We start from the raw sequence: 16,180 nt of genomic DNA on the forward strand, positions 1-16,180 counted from the left end.
ATTCCTCAGAGGTAATGTAAATAAGCCATTGATTGGAGGACGGCCTAATACATCAATGCACTTGTGTATTCCTAGAGTGTCACATTGTATTGCACTTTCATTAAACTTCTTTCTTTCATACCGGAGTACATAGAAATCCATTGCAATGTAAAAGATAAATGGACTTCTTCATAACAAGGTTATTTCCACTGCGCTCAGCATGAAATGAATATGGTGGGAAAGTGTCACTATCGCACGTTTTATTATGTTTATTATCATCAATAATGGCCATTTTAGTTTACTATTCCCCACGCCTCGGGTTAACAATGCTATTATTTGGTTGTGACTGTATAAATAAAACCCAGGATGAAGCTATGACAAAAAGGTCATCCTCGGTAATTAAAGACGACCGTAGATGGCTATAGCTGCTGCCCGCATAACATATGAGCGCTTTGGCCCATAAAATATATAAACACCAATTTTCCAAGTGGAAGTAATGCCGATTACAAGGATCCCTACTGGTGCATCACAGACGTAAAAAACTTTGGCTTGCTTAATTTTAACTTAATTGTAATAATAAGAAAAAACAAAGATGCTGGTATAAAATAAATCAAGAAGACTTCCTGACTTATAAATATTAAGAGAATTACTTTTACTGCAAACCATGAGCTCTTGTCTGAGCCGAAGGGCCTCTAAACATATTGATTTTGCACTACAATTAGGAATTATAGCACTCACTTCATTCAAGAAACAAAGGCCAATAAAGAAAGCAATGGTAAATTACAGTAGCACTTGTTACCAGTTATGGGCCGCGTAAAACAGGAATCACTGCTAAGTGTCCTTGAAGCGTTCAAGGTGGCTTTTATGAAAGCGCCATTTCATCCGAGCTCTACAGGCAGCTAAATATATACCATCTGTACTCCTCCACATCGATGGCCTATAAACTCTATACATCTCTGTTTTACAGCATTTACTTATCTGTAATAATGTAAACGGATCCAAACTGATGTCATTTTGTAATATCGAACGAAAAGCTTGAAGATTTAGCGCCACTCTTCTTTCACATTAGTTGGACATGCAGAGGGACCGAATGACGTTTTGTGAGGATTTCCACTGAACTATGCTCTCACCCTGCTAAGAGGTAACAGAATGGTTCACTGAGTTTCAATAATATTTTGTCCCTGCTGCTAGAAAGTGATTACCGCCGCATAAATACTGAGATTGCAGCCCACTGCTGCAGAATATGTTGGTGCTATACAAATAAAGGATATTATCGCTCTCTAATTAAGGGTCAATGCATACCCCAGCCTTCATAGCGGGGGGCATATAATAGTTGTGTGCTGGAATTTCAATCATGGAAAAACTCAGCAGTAAGGCCCGTTTCACACATCAGTGAAAAACAGTGACGTTTTTCACTGGCGTGTAAAACACACACGTCCCTGCGTGTGCCGTGAATCACGACACACGTGGGTTGTCTAAGTGCAATCCGGGCTCCGTTCTCCGTGGCCCGTGATTGCACTTAGAAATCAACTCACCTGCGCCCGCTCCCGCTGTCCATGGTGCTGATCGCTCCCGCGACGCAGCATCCGGCCGGCGCTGACCCCCGCAGCAGCTGCTTCCGGGTCGGCTGTGTCGCGCATAATGAATATGCGCGACAGTAATCAGCCGGCTTAGAAGCAGCAGGGAGGACGGGCTGCAGAGGACATCGCTGGACGCCGGGTGAGTTAAAATGTTTATTATTTTAAATGCACGTTTTTTTCTGGCACGTGTTTCACGGACCACACCACTGCGTGGTCCGTGGAACATCAGTGATGCCAGAAAAAAATGGACATGTCTCCGTGCAGCAATCACGCACACGCGGGTACGCCGCACGGAGACACGTGCAGTGAAAAATCACTGACGTTTGAGCAGACCCATTGATTATAATGGGTCTGCGTATGTCAGTGATTCTGGTACGTTTAAAAAAAAGCACAAACGTACCAGAATCACTGACGTGTGAAAGGGGCCTAAAACTGTGCAGAAAAATCAGTTACAAGTAAACACAAAGTTTTACAATCTATACCAGAGATTAAAGCGTTATTCTCAATACCATAAATGGTTAATAGAAAACGCATCTGAAAACCTGCATAAGTTACCACAGCACCTAACAGTGTAGCCTGGGGACTAGGAATCTTACTACAATTTAATGAGCTAGGAAAGTTAACCTATAAGGATGTGGAGCCATAGATTCACAAAATGGTAAGATAAAAAATGTATACTTTATTGAACAGATATGCAAAAAGACAAACAATACATATAAAATTAAAGCGCATGGTGCAGACTATGAACTAGCGAGGGTGCCACAAAATCCTAAAGGGTAGGAATACACCTCCAATAGGGTGTGCACAGTTTCAGTGCTTCACCTTAAATGTCACATACAATTCATTGGTAAAAAAAACATTGCACAGATAGACATCTCAGCACTCACCCATAGTGTTCCCTGTTGGCAAAGAGGCACCCCTGTAACCTCTATGTAACCATAAATAGTTAATACAGCAAAATGTTTCTAAAAAATATGAACTTTGCAATTTACTTCGCTGTTCTCAAGAAAGGAAGGAAGTTTTCATTTTCTTGTTAAGGCTAGTTTCACACTTGCGTTGAACGGCATCCGTTGCATTGCGTTGTGTGACGGATGCAAAGGATGTATTGCATATAGTGGCACAACGGATGCAACGGATGCTGCAAAACAACGCAATTCGTTTTTTGTTTTTTTTTTACAGTTTTACCGTCGGCAGACTATTGTGAACGATCAGCTGATCGCTAACAGTAGTCCGCCGCCGGATGATCAGCCGCTCACTCACAGTAGCCGGCTGCCGGGTGATCAGCCGATCACTCACAGTAGCCGGCCTCCGGGTGATCAGCCGATCACTCACAGTAGCTGGCCGCCGGGTGATCAGCTGATCACTCACAGTAGCCGGCTGCCGGGTGATCAGCCGATCACTCACAGTAGCCGGCCTCCGGGTGATCAGCCGATCACTCACAGTAGCTGGCCGCCGGGTGATCAGCCGATCACTCACAGTAGCCGGCCGCCGGGTGATCAGCTGATCACTCACAGTAGCCGGCCGCCGGGTGATCAGCTGATCACTCACAGTAGCCGGCCGCCGAGTGATCAGCCGATCACTCACAGTAGCTGGACACGGGGTGATCAGCCGATCACTCACAGTAGCCGGCCGCCGGGTGATCAGTTGATCACTCACAGTAGCCAGCCGCCGGGTGATCAGCTGATCGTTCGGTCGCCGCCAATGTGTGGGGGGGGGCGGGAGCGGGGGGCGGAGTGCGGTGGGTGGAGCCGAGTAGGGCCATGGCTGAGGGACTGTATCGCTGGGGGACGGGTGAGTGAGTGTGTGTGTATGTGTGTGCGTGCGATTGTGTGTGTGTGTGTGTGTGCGTGCGATTGTGTGTGTGTATACATACGGAGTGCGGGGAGGGGGCGGAGCCGAGCAGGGAAGTCTTGGGCTCCCGGCACACGTAACCAGGGTTCCTTGGTTACCCGATGTGTACCCTGGTTGCGGGTGGAGGGAGCCAGAGAGAGCATGCGCAGTGAAATCCAAAGGATTCCGCTGCTCAAAAAAACGTTACATGCTGCGTTCCTTCCGCCCGATGCAGCGTCAAAATAACGACGCTGCGTCGTCCGGCATATGCAACGCTGACACTTGAGTTACAGTGCGTCATCCATACAAGTCTATGGAGAATAGCGCAGTGCGTTAACGGACTGCGCTATTCTCCATAGTGACGGACTCAGCTGAACGCAAGTGTGAAACAAGCCTAATAGGGATTAGCAAACTCAAACAGTAAAGTTTGAGTTTTGTCCCGGACACCGAGTCTTCGGGTCTCGATCTTGAACACGGACTTTTTAAAAAAAAGTCTGTGTCTGAGTTTGGAGTTCAGGTGCTGTTTGTACGCTGATAAAGTTTTATGAAAGGCTGCAGAGGCGGCAATCAACACGCTTTATTGCATGCAGAAGATGCCAATACGCTGCTGTGTATGTGACGCCCTGGCAAAACCAGGTAGTCACAAATAGGCCCCTGCATAACACCTTCCCTCATTAGGAAACACACAGCCAACCAGAAAACCCTAGTCACCCCCCCTTAGGGACAGACAGACACACCAGTGGGCGTGACCAAGCAGTTGGGACACGCCCACCCAGGGGTCCAGACAGCCCGGGGCGGGAAAGTAAGACAGATTTGCTTAGAGTTCAGTTTGGAGAGGAGTGTGGGCTGGAGCTAGGGGTAGCTCCAGCAGTGAAGTCCAAGTTGAGCGGTGCCAGGGTAGGAGCCCTGGTACCTTGGCTAGGAGGCAGACGGTGGTCTCCATCAGCAGGAGATGGGAAGACGGCTCAGTGGAACTGAGGTGGACCGGGCCAGGGTTATAGCCCGCCGGTACAGACATGGGGAACCGACCCGGAAACCGTAGCACAAAGGGGGGTACTCGGACCCTGAAGCCAGAAACCAGAAACAAGTGGAACTGGTTAATTAACCGATTGAGGCCAGGACTACAGGTCCTGTTCCACCCAAAGTCCCTCATAGAAGACAACAGCCCACCGATTAGGGATAAGAGGTCACCGCCAGGGCCCATAGATCCCACGGGCCAGCGTCTGCGGGACTCCTTAGTTTTATACTGGGAAAGTCCACCTTACACAACGGTGCAGAAAAAGGATAAAGACCACCAGCCGGGTGGGGGATCCCGAACGCAACCGGCAGCGGCACCGGCCACCACCACCTTGGTTTACCAGAGACTTGTGTGTTTAACTAACAGTGAGTACACCAGCACCCCCTGCGGTCGTCATTCCCCCTGCACCAGAGCCATCGGGTCCCGGGGCCACCATCACTGCCCACAGAGGGGTTAACATCTTGCTGCGCAACATCTCCTCTGGGTGCCCCGTAACAGCAGCGGTGGTGTCCCACCTCGCCACACACCGTGGGTTGCGTCACAAACCTATTACAGCCTAGCCCGTACATCTACATCCCCCATTTTATTCGGCATGTCCGCGAGACCCCCGGGTCCGTAGACCCTCGAGCCACCACCCCTGAAGGTCCGGATCCGAGCAGCGTCGGCTGCTGGCATGGGGGAGGCACATGTACAATAAAGAAGAAAAATGACATTGGCTCCCGCCTACTTTTGATAACCAGCCAAGGTAAAGAAGACAGCTGGGGACTGGTTTTGTCAGGCTAGGAAAGCCCATGGTTATTTGGCCCTTCCAGCTTAAAAATAGCAACTTGCAGCCACCCTAGAAGTGGCGCTTCTATTAGAAGCGCCAATTCTGTAGCTTTGCCAAGTTCTTCCAGATTGCCCTGGTGTGCTGGCAATTGGTGTACTACTTTTGGGGTTGATGTCAGCTGTGAATTGACAGTTGGCATCAAGCCCAGGGATTAGTAATGAAAAGTCATTACAAACTCGGCAAGTGTAGAGTTGAACTACTCAAACACACAGGAAAAAATAAATTAATTTGAATAAAGTCTTCCCCACATTTCCTCGTTCATCAATTCTTGAAGTTCTAATAGTAGTAGACTTTTAGGAGCGCACCACCGATGAACGTACGAGTGGGTGCACCCTAATGCGGTGTATGAAGTAAATGACCAAAAGAAGAAAAGAGCCCCGCATATACATAAGGGGCACGCCAACCACAGTATAAATAGTAATGTACAAAAAGCTTTATTCAACACGTGAAATTTTAAAAGCACTAAAAAGACATGAAGAACAACACACTCGGAGCCGGGCTAAGCCCACATATAACCATGGCCATGGTGAACAATAGACAAGATCACAATGATCCTATTAAACATGCATAATGATATATACAACACAAAGAGGTAGTGAAAAACCCTGTGGGAAACCACAGTGGGTGGCTGGAAGTTGCAAAAGATGTAAACAATGCAGTAAGGTACAGCAATGACTAATACATGTAAGGTTAATATATAGTAGCTACACACTGCAGATAGAAAGCAACATTAAATGGGGGGCGGCGTCTGTGAAGAAGGTATAGTAATACATATACAATGGTACAGATATATCAATGTGGTCTAGGCAGAGCTGGGGGGAAACAAGAACATCTATCCGCAAATATAGAGAAATGCCCTGCCTGTGAAGCAAATATGTACTGTACACCATACAGGTAACCAGGCCGGGTACTGAACCCCAGCAATGCCAAAGGATAATATAAAATTTGTACGAATATATAAGTTCCTATAGATAGAAAGGACACAAAAGGCCAAATAACAAATTGGCAAGTGCCCACATGAACCACACAGAGACACAAATACCAATGGTTAACTGCTTAAATAGCCATAAAGAGCAGCAGCCCCACACGTGGATGATGACACACAGGGTACAGAGACACCATGGACCAAGGGGGTGACGAGCCCTGACTCAGAGTGGGAAGCCCCACGCGTATCGCTGCCGCAGCAGCTTCATCAGGGTGAAGCTGCTGCGGCAGCGATACGCGTGGGGCTTCCCACTCTGAGTCAGGGCTCGTCACCCCCTTGGTCCATGGTGTCTCTGTACCCTGTGTGTCATCATCCACGTGTGGGGCTGCTGCTCTTTATGGCTATTTAAGCAGTTAACCATTGGTATTTGTGTCTCTGTGTGGTTCATGTGGGCACTTGCCAATTTGTTATTTGGCCTTTTGTGTCCTTTCTATCTATAGGAACTTATATATTCGTACAAATTTTATATTATCCTTTGGCATTGCTGGGGTTCAGTACCCGGCCTGGTTACCTGTATGGTGTACAGTACATATTTGCTTCACAGGCAGGGCATTTCTCTATATTTGCGGATAGATGTTCTTGTTTCCCCCCAGCTCTGCCTAGACCACATTGATATATCTGTACCATTGTATATGTATTACTATACCTTCTTCACAGACGCCGCCCCCCATTTAATGTTGCTTTCTATCTGCAGTGTGTAGCTACTATATATTAACCTTACATGTATTAGTCATTGCTGTACCTTACTGCATTGTTTACATCTTTTGCAACTTCCAGCCACCCACTGTGGTTTCCCACAGGGTTTTTCACTACCTCTTTGTGTTGTATATATCATTATGCATGTTTAATAGGATCATTGTGATCTTGTCTATTGTTCACCATGGCCATGGTTATATGTGGGCTTAGCCCGGCTCCGAGTGTGTTGTTCTTCATGTCTTTTTAGTGCTTTTAAAATTTCACGTGTTGAATAAAGCTTTTTGTACATTACTATTTATACTGTGGTTGGCGTGCCCCTTATGTATATGCGGTGCTCTTTTCTTCTTTTGGTCAATTCTTGAAGTTCTGACATAATCCAATGGTATAATATCTCACGATGTCCATTGATTCCTATGGAGCTTCTCAGATCGAATTTAATTAATAAATTGGTGAAAGAGTGAGTGTGGGGGAGTGTTTATTTAAATAAACTATTCCTATGTGTTTGTTTTTTAACTTTACACTTGCTGGGTTAGTTATGGGATGTGTCTGATAGATGCGCCAGTTCTGGGACAGCTGTGGATTGCTATTTTTAGGCTGGGAAGGGACAAATAATCATAATCCTTCCATGCCTGATAATACCAGCCCCCAGCTGTCTGCTTTACAGTTGATTAAGAAACTGTAAAGCAGACATTAGCTGTCTGTTGATTATCAAAAATAGGTTAGAGCCTACGCCATTTTATTTCAATTATTTATTTATTTAAATAATTAAAAAAAACAGAGTGGAATCTCTCCACTTTTGATAACCAGCCAAGGTAAAGCAGACAACTGAGGGTTCCCCCCCCACATTTGTTTGCAGGGTAATTGCCCCCATTTTGCTTCCTTTTGCAGCCGCTTAGCGCTTACTATGAAATTTTCCAGTCATTTTATTAAGTTCGGGTCTCCATTGATATATATGGGGTTTGGGGTCAACTCCGGGTCCCGAATCGAACTGTTAACTAAAGTCTAGCTGCACCCGGCGAACCCGAAGTTTCACGGCTTCGCTTATCGCTACCTGTTAATTGCACATTACTTAGATTACCAGCCAGCCACCTATGCAGTTACTTAGTGGTGGCCGATCTCCTAGGCAAGGAGTGAAGTGCTTACAGGCTTTTTGCTATAAAGCTAGTAAGCAGGCTGTGAACCTTCAGTGTTCCTTAGCTGCTTCAATATTGCTGAGGCAAAGCTGCCTCTGCTTGCAGCATGGTATAGTGCACAGTTTGGGCCAGCGGCACGACCATGCTGCTAATCTGAACTGTTATTCAGCATGAGTGCACCATCCCACTGGCAAGTAAAACTTGCATCTAGGCAAAATTAGGGGAAAAAATGTACTTAGGACTAACGCTATATGCAGCAAAAAGTCTGTGTGGGCCCAGCATTGTGTAGGTAGATATATGATGATAGTTGAAGGGGATAAGATACAGTCTTTTATTATATATACTACAGTCATTTATTCAAGGTATTGACTAATATTAAAGAGATTCGGGTAATCAGTCCCAAAAATAGTCACTTCAGCCTACTTCCCATAGAAGTTGTAGAAACTATCTGCATGGAATAGTCACAGCAGGCTTCATCTTCACAGTAATCACAAAAGGACCACCTTCCTCATTCACTGTGTGCAGAATTATTAGGCAAATGAGTATTTTGGTCACATGATACTTTTTATACATGTTGTCCCACTCCAAGATGTATAGGCTTGAGAGCCAACTACCAATTAAGTACATCAGGTGATGTGCATCTCTGTAATGAGGAGAGGTGTGGTGTAATGACATCAACACCCTATACAAGGTGTGCTTAATTATTAGGCAACTTCCTTTCCTTTGGCAAAATGGGTCAGAAGAGAGAGTTGACGGGCTCTGAAAAGTCCAAAATTGTGAGATGTCTTGCAGAGAAATGCAGCAGTCTTGAAATTGCCAAACATTTGAAGCGTGATCACCGAACAATCAAGCGTTTCATGGCAAATAGCCAACAGGGTCGCAAGAAGCGTGTTGGGCAAAAAAGGCGCAAAATAACTTGGGATTTACATGCCTTACCTGTCTCCTGCCCTGTATAAATGTCATGAATAACTGCAGTGCACTTATTAAAATCAGCACTTTATAAAATCTGCACAAATGCCCCCTGCATAAATGCTTCCCCTTAGCTAGGTTTACTTAGGCTATGTGCGATCGTTGCGTTCTCTGCAGTGCGGAAAAGAACGCACCCTCTAGCAGACTGGACACTGCGTTTATAAAATAAAATGCATCCACAACGCATGCATTTTAGATGCTTTTTCCATGCGTTTTGGATGCATTTTTGACAGTGCGTTCCCCTGGCAATTCAGCTCTGCTACATGCCGGCTGACAGCCGACACAGACAGTCGCGCGATGAGAATGAACTCGGGTGAACTGCACCCGACTTCATTGTCATACTGTAGCTCTGTCTGTGTATGGCGTCCCGATTATCATCTTCAACGCACACAACCCGACCTTCCCGCACACATCCCGACATTACCGCCGACATCCCCGCACATGTCCCGACATTACCGTCCACATCCCGACATTACCGCCGACATCCCCGCACACAACCCGACATTACCTCCGACATCCCTGCACACAACCCGACATTCCGCACACATCCTGACATTACCGCCGACATTCCTGCACACATCCCGACATTACCGCCGACATCCCCGCACACGTCCCGACATTACCGCCCACATCCCGACATTACCGCCCACATCCCCGCACACAACCCGACATTACCGCCGACATCCCCGCACACAACCCGACATTCCCGCACACATCCCGACATTACCGCTGACATCCCCGCACACAACCCGACATTCCCGCACACATCCCGACATTACCGCTGACATCCCCGCACACAACCCGACATTACCTTCCACATCCCGACATTACCGCGGACATCCCCGCAAACAACCCGACATTACCGCCGACATCCCCGCACACAACCCGACATTACTGCCGACATCCCCGCACACGTTCCGACATTACCACTGACATCCCCGCACATGTCCCGATATTACCGCTGACATCCCCGCACACGTCCCGTAATTACCACCGACATGCCCGCACATGTCCCGACATTACCGCCGACATTCCCGCACACATCCCGACATCCCCGGACACATCCCGACATCCCCGGACACATCCCGACATCCCCGGACACATCCAGACATCCCCGCACACATCCCGACATTACCACCGACATCCCCTAACACGTCCGGAAATTACCGCCGACATCCCCGCACACGTCCCGACATTACCGCCGACATCCCCGCACACGTCCCGACATTACCACCGTCATCCCCGCACACGTCCCAACATTACCGCCGACATCCCCGCACACATCCTGACATTACCGCCGACATCCCCGCACACGTCCCGACATTACCGCCGACATCCCCGCACACGTCCCGACATTCCCGCACACATCCCGACATTTCCGCCGACATCCCCGCACACGTCCCGACATTACCGCCGACATCCCCACACACGTCCCGACATTACCGCCGACATCCCCGCACACATCCCGACATTAACGCCTACATCCTGACATTACCGCCGACATCCCAGCACACAACCCGACATTACCGCCGACATCCCCGCACACAACCCGACATTCCTGCACACGTCCCGACATTACCGCACACATCCCGACATTACCGCCGACATCCCCGCACACAACCCGACATTCCCACGCACATCCTGACATTACAGCCGACATCCCCGCACACATCCTGACATTATCGCCAACATCCCTGCACACATCCCGACACTACAGCCCTCATCATCACCGCACACACCGGCATTACCTCAGTGACGTCCCCGCTGACAGCGCGATTCACTTCAGTTGCTGCGTGGAGCTCACAGGGGCGGCGATGTTCTACTGCCGCTCCTGTCAGCTTCATGTAGCAGAGCTGGATGCGTCGCGGGACCTCTGGATTACGCCGGACCTGGAGGGGTATTTGGGGATTGTAATAAAGTGGTGAAAGAGGGTGTTTTTTTGTCTTTTATTCCAAATAAATGTTTTTTTCTGGTGTATGTGTTTATTTACTTTCACTTACAGATACATTTTGGAAGGTATCTTGGGGAGACGCCTGTCATGATTAACCTAGGACTTAGTGGCTGCTATGGGCTGCTGCCATTAACCCCTTATTACCCAGATTGCCACCGCACCAGGGCAATTCGGGATGAGCCGGGTAAAGTCCCGGGACGGTCGCATGTAATGGATGCGGCAATTCCGGGCGGCTCCTGGCTGATATTGTTAGGCTAGGGGGCTTCCCATAACGTGGCGCTCCCCATCCTGAGAATACTAGCCTTCAGCCGTGTGGCTTTATCTTGGCTGGTATCAAAATTGGGGGGGACCGCACGTAGTTTTTTTTTAAATTATTTATTTTACTGCACGATATAGACCCGCCCACCTGCGGCTGTGATTGGTTGCAGTGAGACAGCTGTCACTCAGCGTGGGGGCGTATCTGACTGCAACCAATCATAGGCGCCGGTGAATAATGAGCGGCCGGCATTTTCAAAAGAGGAAAAGCCGCCGGAGCAGTTTGAATGCCGTGCAGCGGAGTGCCGGTGATCGGGAAACGGTGAGTATGAGAGATGGGGGGAGGGGGGGGAGACTGACCGACGGACAGAGAGAGAGAGACAGACAGAGCGACCAACTGACAGAGAAAGAGACCGACCGACCGTCAGACAGAGGGAGATTCACTGACATCCACAGACAGAAATTGACCGACATCACAGAGACTGAAAAGACCTGCGTTTTGCTTGTCAAAAAAGCATGTGGAACACAGCACAAATGCAGTCCAAGTGCATTTTGGATGCATTCTGACCCACATCATTGATTTCAATGGGTGGAGAACGCAACTGCAACGCACAAAAGAAGTGACATGCTGCATTTTTTTCCGCAGCGATTTTGGGCATCCAAAACGCTGCGTTTACAAACGCAGCGTGTGCATTGATTTTTCGGCTTTCTCATAGACTTTGCTGGGGAAGCTGAACGCATGCAGTTACGCTGCAGTTCAAAACGCAGCGTTTCCACGGGAAAAAACGCAGCGTGTGCACATAGCCTTATATAGGAAGGTTTGTGCTTAGATCTGGGTCAATTTTGCTCGTTAAACAATCAATCAGCTAACTTGAGACAAAAAGAGGCAATAAGATGTAATAACAATAAACAAGCTTGCATGCTAGCAGGATCATAAACCTCATGAGCAAGTGAGATAAGGTTTCTACATCCAAGAACAAACTCAGTTAGAACTAATCATATATACCATTTCATTGCTATAAGCAGAAAGCGGAGTTAGAATTCAGCAGAGAAGAGATGAGATGATCATATATACCAGGGGTCTCAAACACGCAGCCCTCGGGCCGCATGCGGCCCCTCAGGGTGCTTCGTGCGGCCCCCAGGCCCGTGCCCCTGGTCACTATCGCGGGCGGTGCAGGGCCCGCAGCCACTGTCTGCACTTTGTCAGATGAATGTGTTGCCGGCGCTGCGCTCTCGCGTCAGCAATACAATCATCACATAAATCACTGACACTGATACTGCAGCTGCCGCGATAGTGAAAAGGGGCACGGGGGCCGCACGAAGCAGAGATGGGGCAGCGGAGGGAGCGCGGGACAGGTGAGAAGAATCGTGTGTGTGTGTGTGTGTGTGTGTGTGCGTGCGTGTGTGTGTGTGTTGGACGTTAACCCCTTAGCGACCTATGACATACTGGGTATGTTATGGCTCCCTGGTACTTAAGGACCCATGACATACCCAGTACGTCATGGCGAAATCGCAGACCCGGTGGCTACGATCGCTGCAAATACCTTAGATTCGGGGAGGAGGGGACCTCAGGAGGGATGGTGTCTCCTCCCCGGACCTACGGAAGCTGTGATTGGCTGACGAACGCCGCTCAGCCAATCACAGCCACTAATGTTTCAGCCATTGAAAATCGATGAAACATTGAAATCCAGCCCTGATCAGGGCAGCTGTAGCCCTGATCATTGGCTGGAGCTGGGTGACCTGTGTTTCACCCGCCCCCAGCTCTGATTGGAGAAACCGGCTTTGTGACCGATCTCTCCAATCACTGTGGATCTGGGGCCAGAGACCACTCCCCTCAGCTTCACTCCAGCGTCTGTGGAAGGTGAGGGGGAGCTGCTGACCCATTACTACAGGATGGGGACAAAGTGCGCACATTACTATGAGATGGGGATAAGGCTGGGGACATTACGATAGAATAGGGATAAGGCTGGGGACATTACTATAGAATAGGGATAAGGCTGGGGACATTACTATAGAATAGGGATAAGGCTGGGGACATTACTATAGAATAGGGATAAGGCTGGGGACATTACTATAGAATTGGGACATTACAAGGATGGGCACAATACTATTGGATGGGGACATTATTACTATAGTATGGGGACATTACTATAGGATAGGGACTAGGATGGGCACATGACTATAGAATGGGGACAAGGCTGAGGATATTACTATAGGATGGGGACAAGGTGGGCACAGTACTATAGGCTGGGGACTAGGATGGGCACAGTACTATAGGATGGGGACATTACTACAAGGGGACAAGGATGGGAAACATTACTATAGAATAGGGATAATGCTGGGGACATTACTATAGGATGGTGACAAGGATGGGCAGATTACTAAAGGATGGGCACATTACTATAGAATGGGGACAGTACTATAGAATGGGAACAAGGATGAACACATTACTATAACATGGGGACAAGGGTGGGGGACATTACTTTAGGATGGGGACAAGGATGAGCACATTACTGTGGGATGGGGACTAGGATGGGGTACAATACTACAAGGGGACAAGGATGGGCACATTACTGTGGGATGTGGCACAATACTACAAGGGGACAAGGATGGGCACATTACTGTGGGATGGGGCACAATACTACAAGGGGACAAGGATGGGCACGTTACACCAATATGGGGAACATTACTAAAAGATGTTGGTCAAAATTTCTATATAGTGCTAATTGTAAGACTATTAGCTACAAGAAAGGAATAAAATATAAAAAAAAAAAAGTTTATATTTAAACAAAGAATGTGCACGTTTGCTATAATGAACAAGTGAAAATGTTCAAAATCAGTGATCCCAAGGTGTGTAAAAAACAATAAAATATATTATATATGGTACCAATAAAAATGTCACTTTGTCCTGCAAAGAATGCGGCCCCCCAAATTATTTTTTTCCTCTGTGCGGCCCACACACACAGCCGAGTTTGAGACCCCTGATATATACCATTTCATTGCTATAAGCAGAAAGCGGAGTTAGAATTCAGCACAGGAGAAGAGATGAGATGATCATATATAATGTGGAACTACTTTTTCAGGAGCAGTGGTAAGCTCAGAAGCAAAGGAGCGTCATATTATAGCGCAGTTTTTGCTGTTTTGTTTTGTGGGTGCCATGACCCACTGGAAGAACCCCCCATAATTGTCCCCATTTTACAAACTACACTTCCCGAAGATTTTTTTTAGGGCAGAGGTCTCAAAACACGCGGGCCAAATGGAGCGCCCTAGACTGTCTCTTGCGGCCCACAAACCCTGTAATGATCGGGGCTCGACAGTGGCAGGGCTTTGAATCATTTGCAGCGCAGTGGAGCTCTAAGCACTAAACCAATGGCAGCTGCCGGTGTATGCCACTGTTTGGCCAGTTGCTTGCCATTGGTATAGTGTTTAGAGCTCTACGGCACCAAAAATGATTCAAAGAAAGTAAAGCTCTGCCAGCGTCGGTTCCCTGCATCGGGCCACGATTATCACGGGGTCTGCCTGCCGTAAGAGGCAGGTACATGCTCACGATCAGGACCTGCTGTGTCCTAGACTTTGCGGGTCCTGACCTGCAGGGCTGGGAGACTCCTCCACAGGGGACCACAGCTGCTTGTACTCACGATCTGGGCTTGGACAGTTGCGGTCTCTGGCTTGTGCCCTCCTTGCGGAGGACACTTGCGACTCTGCAGCAAACAATTGACATGCTGAGATTCGGAAAGCCGCACGACAGGTCAGTGTTTGCTGTGGAAAAACAAGCACAGTGGGCACGAGATTTCTAGAAGTTCCATCCACCGTGCTTGTACTGTATATCGCAGCATTTTGGATGCAGCTGAATCATGCCGATTCCAAAACACTGATCATGGGCACATATGAGAGCACCAAGAAAACCAGGTCAGGTGAAAACTTTTTTTTTTTTTGCGGATGTGAAGAGAGGCATAATAAGGGACCAGAATGAGGACATTACCAAAGGATGGGCACATTAAAACAGGGCACATGGATGGGGCACAGTACTACAGGGCACAAATATGGGGCACAGTACTACAGGGCACAAGCATGGGGACATTACCACAGGGCACAGGGATGGGGCACAGTACTACAGGGCACAAGGATGGGCACATTACTACAGGGCACAAGGATGGGGACATTACTACAGGGCACAAGGATGTTGGCCAATATTACTATTTAATGCTGCAAATTGTAAAACAATGCTCCGCTTCACTAAGGGGATAAATGTAAAAAAAAAATACATTTCAAAACAAAGCATGACATTTTTTTTTACCATTAAAAATGCTTGTTCATATCTAAACTTAAACAAAAAGTGCACATTTGTTATATTAAAAAAGCAAAAACTATTCAAGAAAGTGATCCAAAGATGTATAGAAAAAAAAATATGGCATCATTAAAAATGTCACTTTGTCCTGCAAAAAATGTGGCACCTGCAAATTTTTTTTTTCTATATGTGGCCCATATTCCCAGCCGAGTTTGAGACCCCTGATTTAGGGGTTCAGTGATTATATTGACACCACAGATGTGTCACAAAAAATTGTTTCAATCCCAGATTTTATATTTTCACATCGAAAAATGGGTAACAATGGCACCAAAATATGTCACCCAATTTCTGTTGAGCAGGGAAATACGGCAAGACACAGGAGAGAAGGAGCACTATTTGACCCTTGAAGCACAGATTTTAATATTATAGTTTACTACATCTATTATTCACTATAATGAGAAATTTAAATTCCAATGGGTGCATATTGTGTAAGAAATTGGGATCTCAACATCACCAAAATATATGGAAAAAGATCCATAATCCACTCCATGAATGGAGATGTATGACAAAGGAGAACACTGGAGTATAGGGCTAAAAGCAGTATTTTATTGAATCAAAATATAAAAATGTAAAAGTTGAGCACAGACAGCACAAGAAACTCTGGGTA

At 47.4% G+C, this 16,180-nt stretch overlaps 1 long non-coding RNA gene across 1 annotated transcript in view; it reads right to left on the reverse strand.

The window, feature by feature from the left end:
• LOC142310275 (uncharacterized) overlaps nt 1-16,180 on the reverse strand; it is a 191,953-nt gene that overhangs the window by 55,292 nt on the left and 120,481 nt on the right. The gene's annotated exons all lie outside the window — the stretch shown is intronic.

The sequence above is a fragment of the Anomaloglossus baeobatrachus genome, chromosome 5 (genome assembly GCF_048569485.1).
Source record: "Anomaloglossus baeobatrachus isolate aAnoBae1 chromosome 5, aAnoBae1.hap1, whole genome shotgun sequence".
NCBI classification, from domain to species: Eukaryota; Metazoa; Chordata; class Amphibia; order Anura; family Aromobatidae; genus Anomaloglossus; species Anomaloglossus baeobatrachus.